Genomic DNA, 18,056 nt, shown 5'->3' with positions numbered 1-18,056 from the left:
GTATTGTTTATTCAGAGCACTATGTGTATATATGTATATATTTATCATTAAAATCAATTTTCTTTAAAACTAACTTTCTGGGCATCACTATATATATATTATACAGAGATCAAGCCATCTCCAAGATAAAGAAATGCAAAAAAGCAAAATGACTCTCTGAGGAGGCCTTACAAATAGCTGTGAAAAGAAAAGAAGTGAAAAGTAAAGGAGAAAGGGAAAGATATACCCATTTGAATGCAGAGTTCCAAAGAATAGCAAGGAGAGATAAGAAAGCCTTCCTCAATGATCAGTACAAAGGAAAAGAGGAAAACAATAGAATGGGGAAGAAACACTAGAGCTCTCTTCAAGAAAATTAGAGATTCCAAGGGAACTTTTCATGCAAAGATGGGCTCAATAAAGGACAGAAATGGTATGAACCTAACAGAAGTGGAAGATATTAAGAAGAGGTGGTGAGAATACACAGAAGAACTGTACAAAAAAGATCTTCACAACCCAGATAATCAGGATGATGTGATCACTCACTAGAGCCAGACATCCTGGAATGTGAAGTCAAGTGGGCCTTAGGAAGCATCCCTACGAACAAAGCAAGTGGAGGTGATGGAATTCCACTTGGGCTATTTCAGTTCCTAAAAGACAATGTGATGAAGGTGCTACACTCAATACGCCAGCAAATTTGGAAAACTCAGCATTGGCCACAGGACTGGAAAAGGTGAGTTTTCATTTCCAATCCCAAAGAAAGGCAATGCCAAAGAATGCTCAAACTGCCACACAATTGCACTCATCTCACACGCTAGTAATGTGATGCTCAAAATTCTCCAAATCTGGCTTCAACAATATGTGAACCATGAACCACGAGATGTTCAAGCTGGATTTAGAAAAGGTAGAGGAACCAGAGATGAAATTGCCAACATCTGCTGGATCATCAAAAAAGCAAAAGAGTTCCAGAAAAACATCTGTTTCTGCTTTATTGACTATGTCAAAACCTTTGACTGTGTGGATCACAACAAATTGTGGAAAATACTGAAAGTGATCGGAATACCAGACCACCTGACCTGCCTCTTGAGAAATCTGTATACAGGTCAGGAAGCAACAGTTAGAACTGGACATGGAACAAAAGACTGGTTCCAAATAGGAAAAGGAGTATGTTAAGACTATATATTGTCACCCTACTTATTTAACTTATATGCAGAGTACATCATGAGAAACTCTGGGCTGAATGAAGCACAAGCTGGAATCAAGATTGCCAGGAGAAATTATCAGTAACCTCAGATATGCAGATGACATCATCCTTATGGCAGAAAGTGAGGAAGAATTAAAGAGCATCTTGATGAAAGTGAAAGAGGAGAGTGAAAATGTTGGCTTAAAACTCAACATTCAGAAAACTGAGATCATGACATCTGGTTCCATCACTTCATGGCAAATAGATGAGGAAACACTGAAAATAGTGGTGGACTTTATTTTTTTGAGCTCCAAAATCACTGCAGATGGTGACTGCAGCCATGAATATAAAGATGCTTACTCCTTGGAAGGAAAGTTGTGACCAACCTAGACAGCATATTAAAAAGCAGAGACATTACTTTGCCAACAAAGGTCCATCTAGTCAAGGCTATGGTTTTTCCAGTAGTCATGTATGGATGTGAGAGTTAGACTAGAAAGAAAGCTCAGAGCTGAAGAATTGATGCTTTTGAACTGTAGTGTTGGAGAAGACTCTTGAGAGTCCCTTGGACTGCAAGGAGATCCAACCAGTCTATCCTGAAGGAAATCAGTCCTGAATATTCATTGGAAGGACTGATATTGAAGCTGAAACTCCAATACTTTGGCTACCTGTTACAAAGAACTGACTTATTTGAAAAGACCCTGATGCTGAGAAAGATTGAAGGCAGGAGGATAAGGGGATGACAGATGATCGGATGGTTGGATGGCATCACCAACTCAATGGACATGAGTTGGGTAAACACCAGGAGTTGGTTATGGACAGGGAGGCCTGAAGTGCTGCAGTCCATAGGGTCACAAAGAGACAGAACTGAGTTACCGAACTCAACTGATATACATTATAAAATGTCATACATGTTTTGTTTAAAAATTTTAAGCTCCATTATAAGCAAAATATTTTAAAAATAGAAATATTACTTGATAAGTCTCATAATTGCTTTTGTTAATGAGTTACATATATTTGTAAACATCCCTAAGCTTCATTATGCATTTACCTGAAACATAGGAATAAACATTTCTAAAGATGGTTACCCGAGACAGGATTTATGATTGTAGACAAGTGAGCAAAAACAGCTTTATTGATAATTATTAAAGGATGTCATACACATTTCAAAAAGAAATGTTCTTATTTGGAAGCTTATAAATGCAATTTTTCTAGTTAATTATAGCTATTCAGTATATTTGTATACTATATATAAATATGTACAATATATATATAATTTTATGTATATATACAATTATATGTATAATTATATATATATTTCATATATAAAATGTATATATTTAAATTATATATATATATATATAATTTAAGCGTGCTAAAATAGCACATCATTTTCATTAACCAAATATAAAATGCAAACAAGATGCCAAGAAACTATGAAATTTGATTGGGGTAGACTGGAAATATACATTAATTGTTATCATGTATTTTAATTCAAATATCTGAATACATTGTTTTGCAGTTTACACTCATTAGCTAAGTTTAAGTATAATTAAAAATAATAAACGTTTGAAGGCTTCAGTAAAGTATTCTTTTAAAAACATAACTTCAGGGATGTGGCCAAGATAGTGGAATAAGAAGACCCTGAGCTCACCTCCTCCCATGACAAAACCAAAATTATAACCACTTACAGAGAAACTACCAATGAGATGACTTGAAGATCATCAGAAATTATTTTCCACAACTAAGGACATGGAGGAACCACAAGATGGGTAGGAAGAGCAGAGAAACAATATAGTCAGGACCCACACCCATAAATAGGCAACCCACAAATGGAATGATTATCACACTTAGAGAGGTCTTCCCCAGGAGGCGTCTGAGCTCCATATCAAGCTACCCAGAGAGGGGGTCCTTCACTGGGAAAACATGCCTCAGAATGTCTAGTATTTAAAATCAGTGGGACTTATGCTTGGGAGAGCCAGAGAGCAGTAGGAAACAAGAGACTTCATTTTTAAAGGGCACATACAAAACCTCGCATGATTCAAGTCCCAGTGTGGAGGTAGCAGTTTGAAAGGAACTAGGGTCAGATTCACTTGCTGATCTTGCAGAGCCTTCAGAGGGGCAGGGGACATCTGGGAGCCCCCTTGGGGATGGGCAAGCTCATGGCAGCCATTTTAAGGGCTCATTCTACTGTAACACCAGCACAAGAAAAGTAGCTAATTGTGTAAAAAGAACTCACATGAGACTATCAGTTGACTTTTCAGCAGCAACTTTGTAGGCCAGAAGGAAGAGACGATATATTCAAAGTGATGATAGGAAAACACTTATAAAACTAAGATTACTGCTGAGATTTGAAGAGAAAAAGAGTTTCATGAACAAGCAAAAGCTGAAAGAGTTCAGCACCACTAAACCAACTTTACAAGAAATATTAATTGGAATTCTCCAAGCAGAAAGAAAAGACCCAAACAGAAATATAAAAATAGTGAAAGTAAAATTCTCACTGGTAAAGACAAACATACAGGAAAGGTAGCAGAAAACTGCCTATAAAGCTAGTAGACAGGTTAAAAGACAAAAGTAGTAAAAGTATCTTTATCTACAATAAGTACCTAAAGGTATACATGAATAAGATATAAGGTTTATGGGAAAAGATGTAAAATATTGTCAAAAACATTGAGTGTGGCTGGGGGAGTAAATATTTAAAGTTGTTGAAATGTATTCTACCTTGACATCACCAACTTAAATCACATATATACATATATAGAAGTTATTATATATGGACCTCATGATAATGACAAATCAAAAACCTATAATAGATACACAATTAATTCAGTTCAGTCACTCAGTCATGTCCAACTCTTTGCAACCCCGTGGACCACAGCACACCAGGCCTCCTTGTCCATCAACAACTCCTGGAGTCCACTCAGACGCATTCCCATTGAGTCGGTGATGCCATCCAACCATCGCATCCTCTGTTGTGTCCTTCATCTCCGGCCTTCAATCTTTCCCAGCATCAGGGTCTTTTCCAATAGGTCAGTTGTTCACGTCAGGTGGCCAAAGTACTGGAGTTTAAGCTTCAACATCGCTCCTTCCAATGAATATTCAGGACTGATCTCCTTTAGGATTGATTGGCTGGATCTCCTTGCAGTCCAAGGGACTCTCAAGAGTCTTCTCCAACACCACAATTCAAAAGCATCAATTCTCCATGCTCAGCTTTCTATAGTACAATTCTCACATCCATACATGACTACTGGAAAAACCATAGCCTTGAGTAAATGGGCCTTTGTTGGCAAAGTAATGTCTCTGCTTTTTAATATGCCTCCTAGTTTGGTCATAACTTTCCTTCCAAGGAGCAAGTGTCTTTTAATTTCATGGCTGCAGTCACCATTTGAAGTGATTTTGGAGCTCAAAAAAATAAAGTCTATCACTGTTTCCCCATCTACATGCCATGAAATGATGGGACCAGATGCCATGATCTTAGTTTTCTGAATGTTGAGCTTTTTTTAAAAAAAATTTTTATTATTATTACTATTATTTTTTTTTACTTTACAATATTGTATTGGTTTTGCCATACATCAACATACATCTGCCACGGGTGTACACGTGTTCTCCATCCTGAACCCCCCTCCCACCTCCCTCTCCATACCATCCCTCTGGGTCATCCCAGTGCACCAGCCCCAAGCTTCCTGTATCCTGCATCAAACCTGGACTGACGATTCATTTCTTATATGATATTATACATGTTTTAATGCCATTCTCCCATATCATCGCCCCCCTCCCTCTCCCACAGAGTCCAAAAGACTGTTCTATACATCTGTGTCTCTTCTGCTATCTGGCATACAGGGTTGTCATTACCATCTTTCTAAATTCCATATATATGCGTTAGTATACTGTATTGGTGTTTTTCTTTCTGGCTTACTTCACTGAATGTTGAGCTTTAAGCCAACTTTTTTACTCTCTTCTTTCACTTTCATCAAGAGGCTCTTTAGGTCTTCTTCACTTTCTTCCATAAGGGTGGTGTCATTTGCATATCTGAGGTTATTCATATTTCTCCTAACAATCTTGATTCCAGCTTGTACTTCATCCAGCCCAGCATTTTACATGATGAGCTCTGGTGAAAATATACAGCCTTGATGTACTCCTTTTCCTACTTGGAACCAATCTGTTGTTCCACGTCCAGTTCTAACTGTTGTTTCCTGTCTTGCATACAGATTTCTCAAGAGGCAGGTCAGGTGATCTGGTATTCCAATCACTTTCAGTATTTTCCACAATTTGTTGTGATCCACATAGTCAAAGGCATAGTCAATAAAACAGAAATAGATGTTTTTCTGGAACTTTCTTGATTTTTCAAGGATCCAGCAGATGTTGGCAATTATATCTCTAAATAAATAAATAATAAAATAACATAAAATATGGTGAAGAAATAACTTATTCATTTGGAAGATCAAATTTTTATTTCCTACTAGCCAAATAAAGTGTCAGACTTTATTTTTTGGGGCTCCCAAATCACTGCAGATGGTGATTGAAGCCATGAAATTAAAAGATGCTTACTCCTTGGAAGGAAAGTTATGATCACATAGATAGCATATTGAAAAGCAGAGATATTACTTTGTCAACAAAGGTCCATTTAGTCAAAAACCACTGGTTTTTCCAGTAGTCATCTATGGATGTGAGAGTTGGACTGTGAAGAAAGCTGAGTGCCAAAAATTGATGCTTTTGAACTGTGGTGTTGGAGAAGACTCTTGAGAGTCCCTTGGACTGCAAGGACATCCAACCAGTCCATTCTAAAGAAGATCAGTCCTGGGTGTTCATTGGAAGGACTGATGCTGAAGCTGAAACTCCAATACTTTGGCCACCTCATGCGAAAAGTTGACTCATTGGAAAAGACCCTGATGCTGGGAGGGATTGAGGGTAGGAGGAGAAGGGGACGACAGAGGATGAGATGGCTGGATGGTATCACCGACTCAATGTACATGAGTTTGAGTGAACTCCAGGAGTTGGTGATGGACAGGGAGGCCTGGTGTGCTGCAATTCATGGGGTTGAAAAGAGTCGGACACGACTGAGTGACTGAATTGAACTGAGCCAATATTTTTGCATTTCCCTCAATAATAGTTAGAAAATATTAATTTTGTCATGATTTGTTGAAACACTTAAAGAAAATGTTTATTAGCTGATTTTGAAAGAAATAACTCATTTTGATGCAGATTACCACTAATTTATCAGAACAAATTGTGGGACTAAATATGCTTCTGTGTTGCTTCATCAGAGCTATAAGCACATATAGTGAAAGCACTTAAAATGAATTAGTTTGATTCTTTTGTCATTTCCCTATGGCATTTAAACATTTGATATTTTTTAAAAAATACATTATCAAATACATATAAATATGTCATACTAAAGATTTTCTGTTTCTTTCGTACTAGCAAAACAGTATTTATATCGGTAGTGTTATGCCAATTATACTTCATACATGACTTTGCATTGTTATAGTTATGATGGCTTGTTTGCATGCATGCATGCATACTAAGTCGCTTCAGTCATGTCCAACTCTGTGCGACCCCATAGACAGGAGCCCACCAGGCTCCCCTGCCCCTGGGATTCTCCAGGCAAGAGTACTGGAGTGGGTTGCCATTTCTTTCTCCAGTATAGGAAAGTTAAAAGTGAAAGTGAAGTCACTCAGTCGTGTCCAACTCTTAGCGACGCCACGGACTGCAGCCTACCAGGCTCCTTCTGATGGCTTGTTTAAATACTACCTAATACACTATTCTTGCCTCTGAAATTCCATGGACAAGAGGAGCCTGGCAGGCTACAGTCCATGGGGTCACAAAAGAGTCAGACACAACTTAGTGACCAACCAACAACAAATAAAAATAGGCATATAGATCAATCATTGGAATATTTATTTTCCAAATATGTATTATAGATATTCTTTCGAACCATAGGTCCTACCTTTTGAAGACCTTCTGGATTCAATGTTCAAATGATTTTACATTACTTTTAATAGATGTAGATCAAAGATCATTTGCAAAGCTCCTTTGTTTGATGCACTGTCAAAGTGCTGGAAGTTCAGTTGTGAAAATAAAGTGTCTCCAAAATATTGGGGGTAGATAGTTAATAAGCAAGTAAATGCATGAAGTAAATTTTAGGTGGAAATAAAAGCCACAGAACAACAGGATGATATGGTAAAAAGCATCATGTTTGGGGTGAGGTTATCTGAGATAGATACTCAAGAAATGTCCTTTGAAAAGACAATATTGAACAGAGGATAGAATAATAGAATAACTGTCCAGTAAAGAATTAGGAATAAGTCAGCAAATTTGGGGTTCATAGTGAAGGACACTGTAAGCATAGGGAGAGGTAGATATGAGGTAAGAGTGGAAAGCTGGACAAGAGATGCACATTTTTTTACACCATGATAAGCTAAAGCAATTTAATACCATAGTAAATATACACAGTGCAGTTGTCAGTAGGTGACTGGTTAACAAGACTGGAGTCACTAGCATAAGTCAGCGTGAAACCACAGGGCTAACTAAGTTTCTCAGGGGATACTACACAGACAGAGTGAAAAGGGTCCAGATTTCATTCTTTAAATTAAGATATTACATTAAAAGCTATATAGGCACAATGAATCTAAGTAGTATCTGAAATCGGAGAAGGAAATGCCACCCCACTCCAGTACTCTTGCCTGGAAAATCCCATGGATGGAGGAGCCTGGTGGGCTGTAGTCCATGGGGTCGCTGAGTCAGATATGACTGAGTGACTTCACTTTCACTTTTCATTTTCATGCATTGGAGAAGGAAATGGCAACCCACTCCAGTGTTCTTGTCTGGAGAATCCTAGGGATGGGGGAGCCTGAAGAGCTGACGTCTATGGGGTCGCACAGAGTTGGACACGACTGAAGTGACCTAGCAGCAGCAGCAGTATCTGAAATTTATCAAATTGCCATTGACCTAATATATGTAATACTTCCTCTTCAGCAATAATAATTGCTAAAATACACTAATTATATGCGCAACACTGTTTTAAGTGTTTTATTTATTTAAACTAAACACAATTATGTGGTATGTTCTAAAGTCAACTGCATTTAAAGGATGGAGGAAGCCAGGCTAAGGAGGATAAATCATTCTAGATATGCTCAGCTTGTAAGTTTTAGAAACAGGACTAGAATCCAGGCAGTTTGACACCACAGCTCACTACCTATTTCTACTTCAAAAGTCATTATATACATATATTTGGCTTATCTTTCCAAAGGTCTAGCATTAAATTTCCTGGAGACATGAAGATTTTTAATGAACTGGTTAAAAACCCAGAGCAAATTTTCTACCTATATCCATGTTGAAATGTGACTGTTGAAATATGACTTTGTAACTTAATTCCTCACATCAAGAGTCTCTCTCTCTTGAAACTGTGAGATTCATGTGATTGACTGTGAATCAACAAAATATAAACAGGATAACACTCTTCACAAATATTAGGGCAATGACAATCTGATTAATTTCAGGTCTTACTGAGAAGACATTCTGCCTTTAAGTTCTTAAGGTTGTTGTTTACTTGCTAAGTCATGTTTGACTTTTTTGAGACCCCCCATGTACTGTAGATCACCAGGCTCCTCTGTCCATGGGATTTCCCAGGCAAGGATACTGCAATGGGTTGCCATTTCCTTTTCTAGGGCATATTCCCAACCCAGGGATAGAACCCGCATCTCCTGCATTGGCAGGCAGATTTTTTTTTTTTTACGACTGAGCCACTTCCGAAGCCCATAAGCTCTTAATATAGAAAAGCAAATTAAAGCAAGGTATTCTTTCTCTGTGTGCTTTTATCGATGGCTGGTGCTGGCAGAAGTGACTGGGTAACAGATTAGGCCTCAGGAGTCCTGGCATGCTTCTACTCTCTCAGGACTTTGCTACCACCAAACAGCAAGACTGTACTCATCAGCTGGAGGATAAGAAAACAGATGGAGGCAAACCCAACAGTTCACACTGAGGTCACTCTAAATCACTCAAAGGCAGTAGAAAATGTAAGTTTAACATTTAAAATGTAAATTATTTAACTATATTATCAACATTGGGGGAGAAAATCACAGGATCATCTCAGAGGCAAAAATCTTGATGAAACCTTTTAGCAAGTCTATGGAAAGAGAACTTACTTTTATAAATTGTACCTATAAAAATAAACAAAATTTTAAAAATGAACAACATATTTTATCACTAACTTTTTAAGGGTTGGCAAGAATAAATCAATAAGGTACATATAAAAATAAGATAGAAATGACTTATTTTTACCAATTCTGCCACATTTAGGTAAAAGCCTTAGTTAATACAATAAGGCACACAAAATGCAAAGTCATATGAAATGAATGATAATAAATAAAAGTCTTATTTTATATAGATTGTATGTGTTGAAGATGTGAAAGTATCCAAAAGACAAATTATAAGGCTAAGTAGGTGAGTACAGCAAAAGTATTGGTTGTGATCTTGGCAAGAAAGACTTGGCAGATTCACAAGTAGTAACTGAAAAGTTTAATGAAGAAACTATCTCAATGGCTGCAAGCAACCTCAAGAGAAGTTAACAAGATATGGGCTTCCCCTGTGGCTCAGCTGGTAAAAATCTGCTGATACGGTGAAACTTGCAGTGAGGGACAAGAGTAGGAAGCCTGACTTGAAGGACCAAAGAATGGGAAATATGACCAATATTTGAGAACTGCAGCTGTAGTGTGGTGCCACTACACATTATCTGTTTTCTTTAGTAAGGGAATATGGCTACCTTTAAACCATAGCTTGAAAGAGATAGAGCCTGTAAGATAAATTCCCATGCCTGTGTTTCCTCCTGCTCTCCTGTCTCCTGATAGTGCCTCCTAGTGGGTCCGCCAAAAGGTAAAGGGATTAGGAAACCAGTTGATGCTATCCATGAATATCAGATTTTAGAAGCAAAGAAATGGGAGTTTGGGATGTATATTAGATCTGGAAGGGCAGAATTTGTCAGAGAATATGCAACAACATGGGGCTTCCCTGGTAGCTCGGCTGGTAAAGAACCCTTCTGCAATGCAGGAGACCCCAGTTTGATTCCTAGCATGGGAAGATCCCCTAGAGAAGGGATAGGCTACCCACTCCAGTACTCTTGGGCTTCCCTGGTGGCTCAGATGGTAAAGAATCTGCCTGCAATGAGTAAGACCTGGGCTTGATCCCTGGGTTGGAAGATCCCCTGGAGGAGGTCACGGCAACCCACTCCAGTTTTCTTGCCTGGAGAATTCCCATGGACAGAGGATCTTGGTGGATTCCTGTCCATGGAGTCACAAAGAGTAGGACATGACTGAGTGACCAAGCACAGCACAGCACAGCACGTGCAACATCAACAACAAAAGTACATTCATTTTCTGTAAAAGTCCAATATAAAAAGATAGTTGTATTTTTATATCTATCAGTGACTGGTTAAATCAGTTCAGTTCAGTTCAGTTGCTCAGTTATGTCTGACTCTTTGCGACCCCATGAATTGCAGCACACCAGGCCTCCCTGTCTATCACCAACTCCCAGAGTTCACTCAGACTCACGTCCATCGAGTCAGTGATGCCATCCAGCCAATAGTGTCCCCCAAAATTCATGTCCACCTAGAACCTCAGAGTGGCACTTTATTTGGAAATGTCTTTGAAGGTGAATTAAAGACCTTGAGACAGTATCATACTAGATTTATGCTGGGCCCTACATTCAATAACTAGTATCCTTCTAAGAAGAGGAGAGGAAATAGAGAGACATAGGGAAAGAGGCCCTGTAAAGACAAATGTAGAGACTGAAGCTATGCTTCCACAAGCCAACACACACCAGGAGCCATCAGATATTGGAAAAGGCAGGTAAGGGATTATCTTCCAAGCCTCTCATTAGTCCTGCCAACACTTTGATTTTGTCTTTCTGATCTCCAGAATTCTAAGAGAATAAATTGCTTTTTTAAATTAAACAGCCCAGTTTGGGGTAATTTGGTTTTTTGCCTGTGAAAAATTAATAAATGTACCAAGAGTTATAGTTGAAATTGAGAATGAAATTAATCAACTGAATGCCCAACTAAACTTCTAAACAGAAAGCTATAAAGGTAAATTTAAGAATAAAATTTTTAAAAAATTAAGTAAATGGAGGGGCACAGAGAAAAATGGATTAGAAGTCTCAACTTTTGTAAAAATACCAATTTCCCTCTAAGTCATCTCCATTTTAAATATATTACCAAGCAAAATTTCAATAGATATTTTTGTTGAACTAGATAAACCCTTTACAAACCTTGCAAGCAAATGGTCAAGAATAGCAAAGACATTCTTGGAAAAATTGGAGCAAAAGAGGAACAATTTCTCTACTGAATTTCAATAATTATAAACCTGCTAATTAGGTCATGTGATATTAATACCAATTAAGTACATTCAAGAATAAACAAATAGACCAATGAAAAATAATTGAGGGCCTAAAAAAGACATATACAAATAAATTCTTGATTTACGGTCAATGGAGTATTGTACAATAGAGTAGTGAGATAATAATTATTATTTCAATAAACTGTGCTGCCTATATTGACATCCTTCTGCATGATTTTAAAAACAAAACCAAAAAACTGTCTTTGAGCTTCCAGCGTTTGCAAAATCAATTTCAGTTTGATTGGATCCTTAAGTGTGAAAGGCAAAAAAAAAAACAAAAACTCTTTCTGGAGAGGATATTAGAAAATAAAATTATCTTGAACAAGAGAAAGAGTTCTTAAATAAGACATAAAATCACCAAATATGAAGATAAAATGATAAAATAAACTATATTATTTTATCAATATAAAGTGATAAAATAAACTATATTAAAATTAAGAGCTGTTGACAATCAAATTATGCCCCGTTGTGCTGTCCAAAATGATAACCAATAGACACATATGACTGTTAAATTTTAAATTAGATAAATTTAAATAAATTTACAAATTTATTTTCTCAGTTGCACTAGCCACGTTTTAGGTGCTAATGGCTAAGTCGTATAGGAGAGTGGAGAAAAAGCTGTGAAAAACACAGTTGTGTAGCTGCTCTAGAGTGAGTTAAATAAAAAAGACACAGAGTTGAGGAAGCTCTTTAAAATACATAAAATTCTTGTAACCAGAATATATAAAAACTTCTACAAATCAACAAATAAGACAACATAATAATGAACAATAGACTTAAGACTCTAAACCTAGAGAATATCTTGCATACAGAAAGGACTAAGTAGCAAAAAGAGCTATAGAAAATGAAATTAGTGAGATAACCAGTGGGAAACAACAGCAGGACATTACATTCTAAATGTGATGAGAAAACACACCTGGAAGATTGTAAATGAGAAGTGGCATGCATTGTTGTCATTTTTAAGGTTTTTTAAGGTCATTTTAAGGATCTCTCTGGCTGTGTGCATAGACTGAGGGTTATAAAAGTGGAAACCCAGAGATTAGTGAGGATACAATATACCTGTGAGAGATAAGAGGTTTGGACTATATGAAAAAACGTGAAGTTAGCAATGACTAGGATCAAGACGTATTTTGAGAATAGTTCTGATAGTATTTGTTTGATTTAAGTATATGAATGGATTCTGGATTAACTAACATAAAAAAATGGAGAAGAATGAATGATTTGAGATGAATGAATCTATGAATCTAAGTCCTGCTTTGGACTTATTTTGGTATATAGAATCAATTTTTCTGGAAGACGTTTGGATATATGAGCTTGAAAATTAAGAGAGTCATAGATAAAGAAAAAGATGTAGGAGCCATCTTAATTTTGCTTAATATGAAGTTGTGCAGAAGGAATACTCAGAAATATTTTCAAACTACATATCAGATAAGGGAATAATATCCAACATATAGAAGGAACTCGTACAACTCAATAACAAAGCAAAATAAAATAATCCAAATTAAAAAAAATGGGCAAAGGACGTGAATAGATGTATTTTCCAAAGAGCACATACAATGGCCCAACAGGTACATGAAAAGATGCTCAGCCCCACTAATCATCAGGCAAATACAAGTAAAAAAACCACAGTTGGCATCACATCACAGCTGTTAAAATGGCTACTATCAAAAATACAAGCAGACACATGTTGGCAAGGATGTGAAAAAAAGGGAACCCTTATGTACTATTAGTGGGAATGTAATTTGGCACAACCACTATGGAAACCTGGAGTATGGAAGTTTCTCAGAAAATAAAAGTAAAAACAACATTTTACATAGCAACTGTTACTTCTGGTGTATGTTTGAAGAAGGTGAAATCACTATGATGGAGAGATATCTGAACCTCCTATGTTTACTGCAACATTATTCATGAAGCCAAGATCTGGAAATACCTTAAGGGTCTACCCACTAAGGACTGTATAATAAAAATGTGGCCTCTCCGTCTCTATCAATATGCCATATTTTATACATACAATGAAATATTTGTTATTGCTGTTTAGTCTCTAAGTCATGTCCAACTCTTTGCAATCCCATGGATGGTAGCCTGCCAGTCTCCTCTATCTATGGGATTTCCCAGGTAGGAATACTGGAGTGGGTTGCCATTTCCTTCTCCAAAGGATCTCTCTGACTCTCATCTCCTGCATTGGTAGGAGGATTCTTTATCATTGAGCCACCAGCGAAGCATAATGAAATATTATTCAGCCATAAAAATGAAATCCTGCCATTTGAGACAATGTGGATTAACTGTGAGGGCATTTTGCTGATTGAAAAAAGTCTAATAGAGAAAGATAAAAATTGTAAGATCTCACATACGTATGGGATCTAAAAAAAGAAAAAAAGCTGAACTCATAGAAACAGAGTAAAATGATAGTTAAGAGGGTGCAGGAATAGAGGAAACGGGGAGATTTTAAAGGGTACAAACTTCCAGTAGTAAGAATAATAAATTCTGGGGATCTAATATTCAGAATTGTGTCTGTAATTGTATTATATACTTAAAAATTGCTAAGAGAATAAATCTTAAGTGTGCTTACCTCTCACAAACACACACACAGATAATTATGTGAGGTGATGGAGGTATTGACTAACTCTGTTATGGCAATCATTTCTAAATTGATTCATGTGTATAATCGACACATCATGTGACTGGAACTTAGTGTTATGTCTGTTGTCTCTCAATAAGTCGTAAAACTGAGGGGGAGAAAAACAACAACAACAAAAAGCACCAATATTTAGTGTGAAGTTTTGGCTTACCCAGTGGGTGCTGATGTTCATTAAGTAAGATATAGACAGAGAGCCTGATGGGGTACAGTCCATGGGGATGTATGAGTGAGGTACGACTTAGCAACTAAACCACAAACCACCAACAAGCGCAAAAGAAGGAGCAAGTGTGCTGGGCCTTCCATAGCAAGTGCAGTGAGAGGGAATGAGAATTTCGTGTTAGTGGTATCTCTCGCACTTCTTGTTTCTTGTCTACCCTCTGCTTGGTTCTTTTATTCCAAGAGCAATAAAAATGTCAGTATCAGGAGATGACATGAGATGATACAGTTGCTTGGCATCAAACGAAACAAGCAAAAGCTGGAGAGATTAAGAAAATTGTGTTGCAATTTTAAAAATTTTTTTCTCTTGCTAGCTATCACTTTTTTTTTATACTTTTATTTTTTTAAATTTTATTTTATTTTTAAACTTTACATAATTGTATCACTTTTAAGTTGCATTTCTTTTGTCCTCCATTTTGATTGTTGTCCCCTAGCCTCTTGCCTTTCCCTTCTGCATCTATTGTTAGTATTTCCATCGTATTCTGTTTTCAGCCTTATTTATGATATTTAAAAGTAATTTTCCGTAGTTATGTTAGTTTGCAGTCCTCAAGTTGTTTCCTTAGTTTATAAATTCTCTTCAACTCTCATTCTACTTTTCATAAAGATTACTGCTTTGAGTCATTTTTTATTTTTAATTTTGTAATTGGAGCAATTTATTCTATAGCATTCAATACTTGTTTAAAAGACTAGTGTTTTGATTACTTCTGCTTATTCTTTGAGTTACATTTATCTATAGCCTGAATTTTTCATCTTCTTTGCACACATTAGTGTTTGTCATTTTGTTATTTTTCTGTATAGTTGCATAACTGTCTTGCCATTCTTAATTTTGCTCTTGTTTAAAGTGACCTGCTCTTTCTAAGGTACCTAGTTAGTCCTCTGCAAAACAGATTTGAATTATTTTTAACTGCGTGTTTTCAACACAATGTAAGGGCTGGAAATTGTATAAATCTACCCATTTGGAGTCCAAAGGCATAAACGCCTTCTTGAAGACTTGATTTTGATCTCTTTTGAGGCTTTTTTTTTTTTTTCTGTGTAATGTATAATTGTTCCATTTAAATTGGGATATTCTAACACAATAGATGGATACTCCTAACCTTGCAGTAATTTCCCAGTGTTCATGCCTTGTTTAGCCAATGCCTACCTTACAGTTTATTGTCATTTTTCAGCATCACGTGAATTCCCTCACCCATCATAACAATTTCAAAAATGAAAAGCCGAAGGCACCTATTGGTTTTGATCCAGTTATTTTTGTAGGATATGACAGGAGCAAAGAGTCTCACCTGGATTTCTTTGTTTGATACTCCTATTTTCTCTGGGGATTCTAGAATATTTACTTTCTCTTCACAGTATTTCTCAGTTATTATGTATTGTAGGAAAAACTGGCTCCCTGTGGTTATAGTAACTGCATTTTCTCTTTCTGCAATTTTCCCAGACTGGAGAGGGGACATTGTGAGCAGCTGTATTCCTTTTGTCTCTGTTGAGATAGTTTAGTATTGATTCTTAGACATTTTTCAGGGACTTTTCCATGAATATTGGGGAGAATTGCCTGATTTTGTCATCCCACCTTCATTTTAAAGTGTAGATTCTGGGATGGAAGGGCTTACATTTTTTAAATTAAAAATAATTAATAAAATGCAATATCTAACCAACCCCTTCATGTTTTTCTTGAAACGACACAGGATTATTTCATTTCCAAGAAACTTCTGTTAGGCCTATACCTTGTGAAGTTTTAATTAATACAAGCTTAATTTACTATCTTAACATGTAACTTTCACTAGTTTACAGAAATATTTAGACTTACACAGCTTTTGGTTTCAGCTGAACTTTCCTGGAAAAAATTATTTTAAGTGGTTCACCAGGATTTATTTTTGTTTCATATATAATAAATGCAGTCCTCCAATTGCCCATTAATTTTTTTACAGAGATAATCAAAATGGTTAAAGGTTACTTGTTACAGCTGTGTAACATTAAAAAGAAGAGAGAACTACTAATTACAATAATTAGAGGAGGAAATTGAGAGAAAACAGTGAGATATATTGGGCTTATTGCTGTTTTATTTAAAGATACACTTTAGATGATCTATTAAAGATTATATAATTAAGAGGAATAAGATTTTGTGATCACAGACTTGAGTCAATTTGAACAAAGAAATAGCTATGTTGAAACTGCTGTTCAGTTAATGAGACCAAGGCTGATCCAAACACAATATGAAGAGGAAATATTAAAGTTACAAACTCAGTCTCCCAGACTTATTAATTACATGTATAATTATAGAATCTGTACATTTTCCCAAACTCAACCTTACAGTCCCTCGTTACTGAAACACTATTATTCAGAAGTTCTTAAAATTTTCTCTATCTGTGATGCCCTTATAGTGTACTTTTTTTTCTCATGACATCTATAGGCCAAAAGAAATCATCATTCTGTTTGTTTAATAGGTAAAAAAAAACCTTGAAACTGTTCATATTCTTTTTTTTTTCTAATTTTATTTTATTTTTAAACTTTACATAATTGTATTAGTTTTGCCAAATATCAAAATGAATGCGCCACAGGTATACATGTGTTCCCCATCCTGAACCCTCCTCCCTCCTCCCTCCCCATACCATCCCTCTGGGTCGTCCCAGTGCACTAGCCCCAAGCATCCAGTATCGTGCATCGAACCTGGACTGGCAACTCGTTTCTTACATGATATTTTACATGTTTCAATGCCATTCTCCCAAATCCTCCCACCCTCTCCCTCTCCCACAGAGTCCATAAGACTGTTCTATACATCAGTGTCTCTTTTGCTGTCTCGTACACCGGGTTATTGTTATCATCTTTCTAAATTCCATATATATGCATTAGTATACTGTATTGATGTTTTTCCTTCTGGCTTACTTCACTCTGTATAATAGGCTCCAGTTTCATCCACCTCATTAGAACTGATTCAAATGTATTCTTTTTAATGGCTGAGTAATACTCCATTGTGTATATGTACCACAGCTTTCTTATCCATTCATCTGCTGATGGACATCTAGGTTGCTTCCATGTCCTGGCTATTATAAACAGTGCTGCGATGAACATTGGGGTACATGTGTCTCTTTCCCTTCTGGTTTCCTCAGTGTGTATGCCCAGCAGTGGGATTGCTGGATCATAAGGCAGTTCTATTTCCAGTTTTTTAAGGAATCTCCACACTATTCTCCATAGTGGCTGTACTAGTTTGCATTCCCACCAACAGTGTAAGAGGGTTCCCTTTTCTCCACACCCTCTCCAGCATTTATTATTTGTAGACTTTTGGATCGCAGCCATTCTGACTGGTGTGAAATGGTACCTCATAGTGGTTTTGATTTGCATTTCTCTGATAATGAGTGATGTTGAGTATCTTTTCATGTGTTTGTTAGCCATCTGTATGTCTTGTTTGGAGAAATGTCTATTTAGTTCTTTGGCCCATTTTTTAGATCAATGGAATAAAATAGAAAGCCCAGAGATAAATCCACGCACATATGGACACCTTATCTTTGACAAAGGAGGCAAGAATATACAATGGATTAAAGACAATCTCTTTAACAAGTGGTGCTGGGAAATCTGGTCAACCACTTGTAAAAGAATGAAACTAGACCACTTTCTAACACCATACACAAAAATAAACTCAAAATGGATTAAAGATCTAAACGTAAGA

This window comes from Bos grunniens, chromosome 3 (assembly GCF_055505025.1).
Source record: "Bos grunniens cultivar Pamir isolate PY7600 chromosome 3, Bosgru_T2T1.0, whole genome shotgun sequence".
Taxonomy (NCBI): domain Eukaryota; kingdom Metazoa; phylum Chordata; class Mammalia; order Artiodactyla; family Bovidae; genus Bos; species Bos grunniens.
Note: the sequence above shows the minus strand (reverse complement) of the source record.